The 13,854-nt window shown below is 39.0% G+C and overlaps 1 pseudogene; it reads right to left on the reverse strand.

The window, feature by feature from the left end:
• Positions 1 to 1,731: 1,731 nt before the first annotated feature.
• On the reverse strand, positions 1,732 to 12,687 carry LOC107741426 (alpha-protein kinase 3-like; annotated as a pseudogene).
• Between the last annotated feature and the right edge of the window lie 1,167 nt (positions 12,688 to 13,854).

Below are 13,854 nucleotides of genomic sequence, written 5' to 3' on the forward strand. Positions count from 1 at the left end.
GGACTCCTTCTTTCCTAATTCTGATACATGCAATGACTATCCATTATGACATGTAGGCATTTTTATATTTATGTAGCCTACACAATAATAATCTTTTACATTGCAGTCCTTTAATTTTTTATATTTGGCATGTTTGTGTGCTGCTGTGCGTCCCCGTGTGTGTAATAAGCAGAGTGTACGCGCGCTGTGGACCCGCCTATACTAACGCGCTCTTTAAATAACAAAAAAACTACTGCGCCATTGACTTTAGGCCAGGTTTTTGTTGGTCAATGGCGCATTCTATTTCAGTTGCCTCAAAATAGCAACGCGCCAGCAATGCACTTGAACACACCTCGTTTTCAGACCAGCACGCCCATGCGCGCACAAATGGGCGCAAATGCATTTGCTATTTAAACAACGTGGCGCAAAACGTGAAAATGACAACTGCATCGGGCTGAAACTAGCAAAAAACACAAGCGTCGTGCCTGGTGTATGATAGGGCCCACTGACGCAAAGACGAACGACCCCAACCACTCAAATTTTAAAGTCGCCATGAAATCAAAATTTACAATTTTTATTTTTATATGTAATATTGTAGTGTTTATTATAAATTATTTATCTGTGCACTTCATTATTTTTAAAAAAAAATTCATTATTGTATGCTTACCGTTGTGAATGGGGCTAAAGGAGATAGTTTTGAGCACTGATTGGTTATGTACTTGCTCAATAATTGATTTTGGATCGTTTTTAACCAAAAAAAGTTACATAATGCAGCTTTAAAATCTACTAAATGTAGTGCCACCTGGTCGAAAAAAAATATATTATTTATAATTTATTATATTTATATTATATTAATATATTATATTATTGAATATGATTTGTGTGTGTATATATTTATACTGTATATATATTATTAGGTTTTGCATTTGGGTATATAATTACAGATTATCAAAGCCAAAGTTTAGTGTTTTTTTTTGTTTGTTTTTTAAGTGTCAGTTTCTACATCATGATTACAGTCAAACGAGAAGACAGAGAAAGCATATATAGCAAGTGCCGCAAAATTCACCAAGTTTCATACCATTCTGATGAAGTAAAAAAAAAAATAAAAAAAAAATTTTTTTTCTGCCTAAAATGACTGAACAACACCAGAGGATTTTGGTCATTAATATCAGGTTCTGGGGCCCATTGTGATGTAGGCCTACGTCATGACTGTCACGGTGATAAAACCTGTTAAAGCAATAGCTTTACTATAGCTGTAAACAAGCTTGTCTCATAAACAAGGTGTTAATTCCATTTTGTGACCACCAGTGTTCATACATGAGATGTAACATATGACATTAAATTAACACATTTTCCTTTTAAGTAATAAGACATACTATGTACTCTTTGGATGGCTTCGTTTTCCTTTTCATCTAAACCAAAGGCAAATTTACAGACTGATCACCTGCATGTTAGTTCAAATGATCCAGTAATGCAATGTGAGATAAGATATCTGAGATAAGATTGGAAGACACAATAGACAAAATTAAAATTTCAAATGTCAACTCAACATTTAAGTCATGTCATTATTTAAATAATGTTATCTTCAGTTTCTGCGTTTGCATTATGTCTCTCGTGTCAAGCTCAGGTCAGCCATAGATATTCTCTTTTTTCTCCCCCTCGTTGTGTAAAACCCATATAACTTTCTTCTGTGGAACACAAACTATTTGAGAATATGTACAATTTTAATGGACAACATTCAATAGCTTACAGTGTTTCTTAAAGTTAAATATTATAATTCAAATTACATTTTCAGGATATGTATTATGCATGTTAATCCACAACCAAATGGAAATAATATGCTCTCATACAATAAAAGGTCATTTATAACAAACTAAATTCATACTTTTTTTAAATTACTGTTTACAAACAGCTAGTCAGCCAACAGCACTGTACTTCCTTTAGAAATAAACAAAGAGGTAATACAAAGTTTGTAGTGCTACAGTTCCACTTGACATTTTCACACACATTTAGACAATGCCCTTTCAAAAACCTCTGAGGATTACAGAATGAATTCTATTAAAAGCACTGCAACAGAAGATTAGGTAATGATTCTGGATTTACATATTTCATTTGAAATGTTGCATTTATCAAAAGAATTATTATTTCTTTCCTTACATTCGGGTAGTAAGTGCAGCTGCATCTTAACTGCAGATAAGTAAGCAACCTATTCAATAACAGACAGACCTCTCTTTTTCCCTATGTATATGGTCTACTTTATTTTGAATTACGTGGATGTCTGTGGGCTCAGCTTGCGGGATACGTTGGGGCTCTTTGTGGCCTTGCGTGGGGTCTGGGGACTGGAGGAGCTGGGTGCTGTTTTTCGTTGTAGTAGCGGGCTGCTTGAGCCCCTGGGTCTGGTTGAAGTCTGAAGTGTTTCTGGGGCTTTGAGAGGTTTGAGGTTTAAGAGACCACAGAAGTAATTACACTGATGCTGAATCTGAAACTGCTCAAAAACCTTTGGATTAGTCTCGCAAGGAAACCCCTGATGCCTGCATCAGAAAAAAAAAAAACATCATGAACGGATCACAAATTTACGGCATAATATTACAGCACTTTAAATATTCCTTAGTGTTTAAACCAGGGATCTCCAACCCTGCTCCTGGAGAGCTGCCATTCTTCAGACTTCAGTTCCAACCCTGATCCAACACACCTGTCTGTAATTATCAAGTAGCCCTGAACACCTTGATTAGCTGGTTCAGGTGTGTTTGATTGGGGTTTGAACTGAAATCTGCAGGACGGTAGCTCTTCAGGAGCAGGGTAGGAAACCCCTGGTTTAAACCAAATAAATAACATATAATACCATTCAGTTTGGGTTTGGTCTCTAATGAAAAAAGTATCTTTGTGCTCACCAAGACTGCATGTATTTGATCGAAATTACCATAAAAACAGCAATACTGTAAAATAATATTAAAAGTTAAAGTTAACCTGACTGCTACTCCGATATTTGTCAGTATTGTATCAACTCCTGCAACATGAAAGAAAAACAACAGAATCAGAGTCATCATTTGAATTAGAAATAGTGCAAATACATGAAGAATAATTTGATTTGGATACTTTTTTATTTTGATTTATAAATTTACCCTCAAGTCTGGAGAACAGCACGTTTCCATTGGTCCACTGGTGAATCCAGTGCTGGAGGCAAGAACACTTCTGTGCCACTTCTAACTTCTCATTAAAAACCAATGACCCGGTTCGATCAAGTCCACAATACCGCAAATAGACACCCTTAAGCTCTGCCTCTACCGTTGCATAAGTAATGCTTCTTGCTGGCCAGTACATGAAGTATAGAGGGATTACTCTGAAAATATACACAGTCACAGTAACAACACACGGGATCAACTAGCATCCTCATATGCTCGTTGACCTTGATATACTACAATAAAGCTACAATAAAATCATGTGCTTCGCACCGAGCTTAGTAGGGGAAAAAATCTCACTTACTCCAGTGCTGCACCAAAGCTCTCTATCACTTTCGTCTCCGTAGCAAAGATCTTGAAGTACTCTCTGGCCATGTTCTGAATTCTACAGTCCTATAAATTAGAAATGTGTTGAGAAGAAATGATAAATATTGTGAGGGATAAAAGTATAGCAACTTAACTTTGAGAAATGTTACAAATTTCCCCAGATGTTTAAATAATTTGAAACATCTGTCACCTGTTTTGTGATTTGAAGATTCCTTTCAGCCAAAACAGTCTCCTCTCTGCTCTCATATGCAATAGGGCTTCGTACTATCATAAAACATGAGCTGCCCGACTCAAACACAGGATCTAACACGTAGGTGACTATAAGCCGTCTGGTTTTGTGCTCACATCCCAGTCCGACCTGAGATTCTTCTGTTGTGATATGGTCGTAGAACTTTGAGCCCCAGGAGCCTGCATCAGCAAGACCTTTACGGAAAATCAGAGGAGTCATCTCAATCTCCTCCCCAACTGCATATAAAAAGAGAAAGAGAGAAATTGTAAAAGGCACAGAGATTTACATGTAGGTATTCGGGGGTAAAAAAAAGACTGAAAGCACTATACAGCTGCTATTCTACCTTCCTGGAGCTCCTCACTTAGGAACATATTGGACAGAACTGTCAACAGATGCAATAGACAACACAAAATGCTGTCACAATTAGAACAAATTCTCTAGAACAAATTGTTGGATAAATCACACAAAAGAACATATTAGAAAGACAACATGGAGAACGGGAAAAAAAGATTTACACTCTGCACTGAGAAGATACTCTGTGGAATCTTTGCCATATTCATTGGTGATGGTGTATCTGTAAACACCAGTCTCTTTTGGACATCTGTATAATAGCCAAGCACACTTGAGTCTCGTCTCCTGCACTAGAACAGAGAACAAAACAAAACACCAGCTGCAGGTACACTCAGCTTATAATAATACAGATAATAATATTGCACGTTTGCAAATATGACATAACGACCAGTCAGTAATGATACGTCAAAGTTTCACAAATCTTTTTAAAAAAATCTAAAATTTCCTTACATTTTCTTATATTTCGAGACTGAATGTTACACTGAATGATATGATGCAGTTTAATATGTGAGTCATATTGATTGAGTAGTCACTCTGATGGATTCAGTGATTTATTCAGTGAGGGATTAGTCAGATCCAAACTGGCCACGAGTTATACTATGGGTGTCTCGTTTTCTTTTCTTTCATCTTTCTTTCGCATCCTACTGGGGAGGAGCTGAGACCCGAGGATGCACAAATAAAAATTCAGGCTTTGCCCTTCTGAACAATTCATTAAAAGAATCGAGTCTTAAGGCTAATTTGTTTGTGAATTGGATTGCAAAGTTTGCATTGAATGTATTTGATTCACTACAAAGAACCGGCTCGTAAGAGTCATTAGTTGGTGTAAATCAGACTACATCGCTATATGTTTCTGATTCACTGCAATGAACCAGATCTTAGGAGTTGTGTTTGTGAATCGTAACACACACTGTTGTTTATGTGTGCTAGGACAACACAATAGAAAGGCGTGTTTTTGTATTATTTCGCGGTACACAGATGTCATCATATACATTTCAGACTACAGACTCACAACCCAGGTAAATTATTTATTTTACCGTGGTGGATTCCAGCAGATACGGTACAGAAAACACTGACTCAAACAGACCAGCAAATCCAATAGACAATGACATTGACAGACCAATGACATATTATATTGGATATAATATATTGGGCGCTGAATACCACTTAGGGGTCAGTAAAACATCTCGGGTTACTTGCATAACCCATGTTCTCTGAATAGGGAATGAGACGTTGCATAGCTATGAGGCAATGGGAATGCCCCTTTGGGTGTGCCGATTATCTGAAGCCTGTATGGAATCACGCCAATTCATTGGCTGTTCAGGAGCTGACTCCAAAGGCTCAAACAGTGACTCCAATAAGTCCTCCAGGACGACAGACAAGTCCCAGGAAGGAACACTCAAACACCTAACCCCACACATAAACAAAGAGACCAAATGATGTCTACCTAGGGGGACTTTGTCCACATACCTGCGAGCAGCGATAGCTGCAACTTACTCTCCAGGAGGTAGCAGCCTATCCAGCCACAATCTTCTCCTGCAGAAAGTCCAGCACTGAACCAATTGGGCAGCTGACTGGGTCCACTGCATGAGCCGAACACCACAACTCAAAAAATTGAAGTTGAGACAGTAGGTATTTCCTGTTTGGAATCTCACATGGGGTGTGTTCTAGAAGGGAGACTAGCTCCAAGAACCACGTCTGGGATGGCCAGAACAGGGCTATCAACAGGAGGCGGACTCCGAACTCCCACACTCTGCACAAGACTGCCAGAATCAACTTGATTGGTGGAAATGCTTACAGCCTCAGATCCGGCCATGGGTGAGCAAAAGCATCTATCCCCAGAGGTGCCAGGTGACATAGGGAGAACTGAAGGGGATCTTGGGTCTATTCCTGCGACACGAAGAGATCTACCTCCGTGCTGCCGAAAAGATCCCAGATCTGAGCCACCGTCTGGCGGTTCAGCATCCAGTCCCCCGACCTGAGCCCAAAGAAGGAGGCAGCGCGCATGCCTGTACCTGGCGGTTTATGTTAGACACTACCACCATGTTGTCCGTTCTGACGATCACATGGCAACCCGTCATAATTGGGAGGAAATGCACCAGGGCCAGGAAGACGGCTCACAGCTCTAGGTTGTTTATGTGCCACGAGAGAAACTCTCCCATCCAGACATCAGACGCCGGTCTGCCCTCGAAGACCGCGCCCCAACCAGTTAGGGAGTCATCCGTCGTAATCATTTGGTGACAGCAAACAGCAACCATCTTGACTCTCTGCTGAAGAAAGAGAGGGTCCCGCCATGTCGAGAGGGCGTGAAAACAACTGTGCGATACTCTTAGTAGGTAGGTGGGCAGCCACGAGGGATGAACTTCATCCACCACAGAAATGGCCTCATATGAAGCAGCCCCAGGGACAACACAGAAGAGGCCGCTGCCATAAGACCCAGGAGTCTGCGACATGTGATCACTGAAACATGATGGCCTAGCTTGAAGCGGGCCAAACACGTTTTGATACTAGAAATCCGAGCAGGAGCCAAACGGGCCTGCATCGAAACAGAATTGAGCTGGACCCCTAAGAAAATGGTTGGCTGAGAAGGGGTGAGAACGCTCTTCTAAGGGGTGAGAACAGTCTCGGCACAGCGGCTGGCAGCGACGAAACTCCATAGCATTTCACCGCAAGGAGAAACGAGGTTCCACTGAATGCAGTCACTGAAGTGCAAAAGAGAAACTCAAAGAAATAAGCCGAAACACAGGCCAGATATATTGCTTCTGAAGGGCTAAACGACCATTTCTGAAGGAAGACAATTTGAGTAGCAGATGGCGCGGTCGCTAGTATGAGAGTGGGTGATGTAGTGACGTCGGGGTGGTGCCCGCACCATCAGCCAATGAATTGGTATGATTCCATACAGGCTTCAGACAATCGGCACACCCAAGTGGCGTTCCCATTGCATCATAGCTACGCGGCGTTGAGTGAACCTTTGAAAGAGAACTCAAAAGATTGCGTGTGTACCTTCTCTTTATCTCAGTGATCTCCACTTCATCCTTGTACCATTTTATTGTTGAGTCACTTACTATGTTGAAAAACTGACACCAGAGTTTCAGATGTCCAGAAGCATCAAACACCTCTGGTCGGATTTTACGGATAACCTGAGGAACTGCAGGTAGGGAGAGCGAGAAAAGGGGATAAAGGGGGCAAACAAAGAGCCAAGATGGTGAGATACACAGTTTCCAAAGGCAAAGGGTACTAGCATCACCAAGGCCATGAGTTTGATTCCTAGGTAATGCATAAAACGCAATAAAAGTGTGTCCTAATGTATGAATGCTAATTGATGTTACACATGTTATTGTTCTATGATCAAGCACACAGCTTTTCTGTCAATTGTAAACCACTAGTCTATGTTATTAACGGAAAATAACTGCTATAATTGTGTGCTCAGTGTCAATTCCTTGCTGTCTTTACCTTTGAATTGGTTTTCTTAGTTTTTCTCTGTTGATTTGGGCTTAACATTCTCATTCCCTGTAGGTTTGGGGAGATCAGCCTGGACAATCCTCCGGGTAAGATGAGGGGAGTGTGTTTCCAATGATGTCTTCAATGGTGAGTTACTGACTGATTGTAATGGAGATGCAGGTTGTGTTTTCAAAGATAATTTGTCCCCCTGAAGTGAATCTCTGTTTGCTTCTTCCAGACATACGGCAATTCCAGTTTCACTCTTCTCTATTTTAATCATGGGGAATGTATTCTTTTGATCGGTCCTTGTGGCAAGCTCACTGTGGGCAGCAGTGGAGTTGAAGACCTGGTCTGTAGTCTTCGGTGGAACAGTTACCTTACAGGTAGCGTGATGTATCACTGCAGAATTTACTTCCTCACCGTCATTCGCATTTATATGTGGTGCAGCATTTATCTTGGCTCTGGTGGAGCTTTGATTTGACCTCTCAAGGTTCAATGCAGCCAACTTCAATTGTTTTATGAAGTTTTCAGATTAAGATCTGTTTTTGTAAGATGACTAATTTCAGTTAAATCAGCTTCATTTTTCTTTATACTTTTGTCAGCATTGTGACGTTGCATAGTGACCTTTTTTAATCTAATTACGTCTGATGCAACATTCTCAGTGACACAATGACTTGATGATTCAGGTCCTTGAATCAGGTTTTCTTGACTTAGTGGCTGTTGATCAGGCTTGTTGATTTCAGAGGGTTGTGAATGCAGGGAAAGATCAAACTTTTCATCACACAGACCTTCAGATTCCAAAACAGCTGTGGTTTTGTTCGTGGTGTCTGTGCAATCAGATATATTACCTATTTGACTGACAGTGTTGCTGTTTGTCAAAATAGAGGTTACTGCATTCGCTTCAGTTCTGATTTCAACAGCATCTACAGTGTGTTCTGTTTCTGCACTATTTTGAGATGTGCTGTCCACATCTGTAATATATATTGCAGGAATGGTAAATTCTGTGGGTAAAACTTTTGAATATTGGGAGAGTAATGTTGAGGGGCCAGAATGATCATTGCATTTTTTTAGAGTAACTTTGCATCTTGTGATAAGTTGATTTGGGTAGTTCAGATATGGTTACATTAGATTGTTCCTGTATGTCCATTTTAGCAACATTGACTGTAGCTACAAAAGAGGCGTTCTGACACTCCTGGGCCTTATTATCTTTCATTTGAACATTAGAGATTGAGGAGTCATTCATGGTCTGTGGTTGCACCACATGTGAATTTGTCATGTGAATTTGTACAGATTCTGTGACAATGACTTGATTTGTGGAATGGTTTGAGTTTGCCTTTGACTTTTCTTTAGAAATACTGTTCTATACGTGCACAATTGTATTGATGATTTTTATCTCATTTTCTTCCATACTATTCAAAGCCGTGGATGCAAGTTTTGTTTCACCTTTGAGTTTGTCAGACTCTTTGATTAGTTGATTTTCAGCTTTGCTGTCCTTCTCAAACATGTTATCTAATGTGTCATCTCCCAATGAGGAACTCACAGCTGTTGTAACCCTGCCGCCTTGAAGCATCTGTGAAACATGACCTGAGGAGATTTTCTCACTCGGCTGAGTGTTTGGAGGCTCAGTGACAAGTGTACTGCTCTTTGTTGATGCGACAGACTGATCACCTGTTCTCAGCTTCTTTCCCTGTGATGCAAGGTGGCAGGAACTGAGTGTTTCCGTAACACTCGCAGTGACCTCACGCATCAATGAGGGTTGCTGCTTTAAATCCATGGACGCTTCCTTCTGAAAAGGAGGAATGTCTCCACAAATTGGTGGCTCTGTGGGTTGAGTTTGAGTATCACCTGCAGTCTAAAATCAATATAAAAATATTAGTAAGGCATTTCAACATGAATGACTGATGAAAATATGAAATGTTTGACTTCATATAACAATAAATCATAAATCAATCCTAGAATTATACAGTCAAAGCAAAAATTATTCAGACACCAGATATAATTTTTTGATATGTTTTACTAGTGGGTGCAGGACACTAGTTCATTTATGTAAGTGAGGATAGCAAAACAAAGTAAACTGTGACATATTATACCCAGAAATTATTCATACAGTGAACTACTAGTAGAACTGATAAAAATTTGGGACCAAAAACTATTGACACTTTGACCTGTGTTATCTGACATTATCAAGATGAATTCGTTCTGACACAATTTAACTCTGAGTTCTTGTCATTTTTTATTACCATTTTCTAAACTATAGCGAATAAACTGTGAAAATTTATGAAATGTTGAAGGTGTCTGAATTTTCTCACTTGGCTGAAAAAATACAGAATACAGTAAAAACAGTAATATTGTGAAATATTTTTACAGTTTAAAATAACTGTTTTCTGTTTTAATGTCTACAGGTTTGGAAAAACATGAGAAACAGTAAAAGAACAGAACAGAATTTTCTTCATTGTTTTCATCAGTGTCTGAATCTATATATATACACACACACACACACATTTAAAACAGATATACTGGTTCAACTGGACTGTACTAATGCCAGATCCCTAAACACTGTAAATCTGCAGGAAGATTCTGCCACTTAGCACCTCAGTCATTAATCTAAAATCAACAGATCATTGTGTTAGCTGAACCTCGGTTAATATTATCACTTGATTATCTCTCATTTAGCTAGGATAAGAGAAAAACAAGAGAAAATAAATGGATTCAACATTACTTTATTTGACAGACCCCATAGTAAAAAATGTGAATTCAAGAATTATATGATTACAAGTTAGAATAAGAAGCCACCTGTTTTCAGTTGACTAGGTCTATCTTTGTTTCTTATTTAGCATCTATTGCCTTGGGGAAGCTCAGAAGCACTGCCCATATTTAGAGAGTATTTTAAGGCTTTATGAGATCAGAGGGGAATGTGAGATATTAAAAGGAGAGCAGCTGGTCTGTCCACAGAACTTACAGCTTACACAGTAAAGTTATATTTTGTATCTACTTTTAAAACGTCATAGCAACAGGTGATTAGGGACAGCAAACACATTTGATGGATCTGAGGATCTCTATACTTCCATGTGCTCTGGAGCCACAATGTGCGTAATGGGAATATTATCATTGTCTGTTACCCTACTTCTGTGTCATATAAGATGGGTCTTGTCACATCATCAAAGTCATGCTTGCCGCTCTATTTATAGTTTATGATTGTGACTGAGGGGGGGTTACTGGTCTCACTACCACTGGGAACATTACGCTCACATGAGGTCATGGCCAGAGCATGAGGAAACACTCACCAAGCTTCAGAGCATGCAGATGCATTCCTCAGCCTTGTGTCCACATTGATGTCATTCCCACCACCATTGGAATGAGGAAAGATCCTCACACATGTACTACTGGTGTTTTATTTCCATGGTCATCAAAATCCATGAGCTTGTTGTCTATAAGTCTTGGATTACAGTTCTTGATAGTATCTAGAGCTTGAAGTTGGATGTTTGATGTCCCTTTGTCAGATGATTCAGTTAGCTTTGTGCTTTTAACCACCTTGTCTGTCTGGATTGTCATGGAAACCTTCAATGGCAGTGATTTCTCCGTTGTAATAGGCTTTTGAACTCTCTTTGATTCTGAGGAACTTTCTTTTGCTTTCTCTGACTGTTTTTCATTCGTTTTTGTGACTTTTATGTCCATTTTGTTTTTAGATTCAGTCACTGAGACATGGTGAGCTCTCTTTGATTCTTCTGAGGCACTTTTGTTTACTTTTTCTGGCTGTTTTTCATTCGTTTTTGTGTCTGTTATGTCCATTTTGTTTCTTGATTCAGTCGCCGAGGCAATATGAGCACCCTGAGCTCTCTTTGATTCTTCTGAGGGACTTTTGTTTTCTTTCACTGACAATTTTTGATTCTTATTTGTGGTTATGTCCATTTTGATTCTTGATTCAGTCACTGAGGCAATCTGAACACCCTGAGCTCCCTTTGGTTTTTCTGAGACAATTTTGTTCACTTTCTCTGACTGTTTTTTTTTTTTTTCTGTTATATCCATTTTGTTTCTAGATTCTGTTGCTGAAGTGATCTGAGCACCCTGAGCTCTTTTTGATTCTTTTGAGGGACTTTTGTTCATGTTTACTGATGTTTTTCACTTTTTCTTGTGTCTGTTATGTCCATTTTGTTTCTAGATTCATACACTGAGGCAATCTGAGCACCATGAGCTCTCCTTGATTCTTTTGAGCCACTTTTGTTTGCTTTCACTGAGAGTTTTTCACTCTTTTTTGTTTCTGTTGTGTCCATTTTGTTTCCATCTTCAGTCACAGAAGTGATCTGAGCGACCGCGTTCTGTACTTCCATCTTCTCAATGGAAGCCCCACTCTTATTCATCGTCTCTTCCCTTCTTCCAGGCAGTCTGTTTTTCTTAATTCTCTCTGTTGCATCTGTTGAGATTTTGATCTTCTTCTTCTTGACGTAATGCTCAGTAGTCTGTTTGCTGGAGGCATTATGCACAGTATCATGGATATATGTTAGTCCCTGGCCGTCTTTGTCTCTGTTTGTGATCATTTCAGAGCTGGAGATTCCATGAACAGATGCTGCTGCTAACACTTGAACTGGAGGTGTTTGACTGAGAGCATCCACCTCCATGGCTTTTGCCTCTGAAGGACTGACAGCCCCTCTGGTCTCCATGGGGGACCTACGTTTCCTTTGGGCTCTTTCAGGACTGCTCATCTTGACGTTTTCAAGAGCTGCTGGGACATTCTCTTTGCCTGTATTGCGGGGCTCCTCCTGCTCATGACGGCGGTTCTTGTTTCGCTGTTTAAGCTTTGCAAAGTAATTTTGATGAATCTTGTACTCACTAATTGTTCCCACCTCCAACACTCCTGAACATGACATGATGCCTCGACTGTTCTGTGCTGATGCTTGGTAAACTGCAGCATCCTCCAGAGTACAGCTAAGATAGAAATACACACAGTTAAATGTTCATTAAACAATAATCAAAACAAGGAAAAATGTTTCTCAGAAAAGAGCATACTTGTATATTTGGAGTCTGTGTGTCTTGTCATCACATGAAATTTCATATTTGGGAAGGCCACAGTATCTGTATATCATCTTTGTACCATATCACCTCAGGGACTGGGTACCCTGTAAACGTGACGGTTAAAATTAAAGACTGGTGAACAGGAAGTTTGGACAACTTTAATAATGTTCCATAATGGATTCACTTGCTTTGATGGGATACCTGAGACCACACAGTGTCTTCAGACACAGCTTTGGATTTTAATGTGGTCTCAAATGTTGGCTGTATCTCCACAGTTATTTGGGCCATGACACTGCTCCTAAAAAGGCAAAAATCATAATAAATTTGTATTAATAATTTGCATTATCTTCAGCAGAGCACTGACATCACTGTCATCATTGTTGTTAGTATTCATACAAAATATGATTTACAATGTTAATATTAGCTAGGTCAGACACAATATTAAAATAAACAATTGGGTGTTTCTTCAACTTTACCATTTCTATGTCCCCTTTTATTTTTGTTATATGAAGTCAAACATTTCATATTTTCATCAGTCATTCATGTTGAAATGCCTTACTAATATTTTTATAGATTTTATTTCTAGACAAATATGTCAGTGAGGAGCAAATTAAATGTGATATGTTAAATGTGATAAAAATTAAAATAAATATACCTTATGGGCAAAATATTTTTACTGTACATCATTTATGATCAAGCTGTAATTTTTTATTATTTATGTGAATTAACGTAAAATTTACAGCATCATAATTTTCACTACATTATTTTGTTAAACAATTAATCATTTAAGATAAGGTGTAAATAAAAATTGTGAGCATTTTCATGAAAAATCAATAATCAAAACTAATTTCTCCTGTGTATGTATGTATTTGTTAATCATTGTTAGTGGACAAATTAAACTAGTATGAGAACTTTATTTAAAGTCTACAGAGACAAAAGTGCCTTAAATTGAAGAAACACCCATGCATCATCCCTGCTGAGATGACAAACACTGTCAGCTCAACAAAAAAAATCTAGCACTTTAGGATTTGAAGTACACATCTGCTTCTGCTAGTGTATAGTTTTACTGAAAGGCTGTAAGTATGTCAACCTGTTAAGTTGATTAGTTCTTTTTACCTGGATTGCTTGAACTGAGAGAATCTATGGCCAGTATAGCTAAGCAAAGATGAAGCAAGCACAAGAATCTATAAGCCATGCGCACAAGTTTGCTTTAGTGATGACCAAAATCACACAGAAACTCTAGCACTCAGGTCTATTTTATTAAAGTACATGAAGTTCTTTATAGGCTATTTTCGCAAGCTCTTTATTGGAGAAGACAGAGACGTGGTCATAACAGGCAGG

The sequence above is a fragment of the Sinocyclocheilus rhinocerous genome, unplaced genomic scaffold (genome assembly GCF_001515625.1).
Source record: "Sinocyclocheilus rhinocerous isolate Xijiao unplaced genomic scaffold, SAMN03320098_v1.1 scaffold1007, whole genome shotgun sequence".
Lineage (NCBI taxonomy): Eukaryota > Metazoa > Chordata > Actinopteri > Cypriniformes > Cyprinidae > Sinocyclocheilus > Sinocyclocheilus rhinocerous.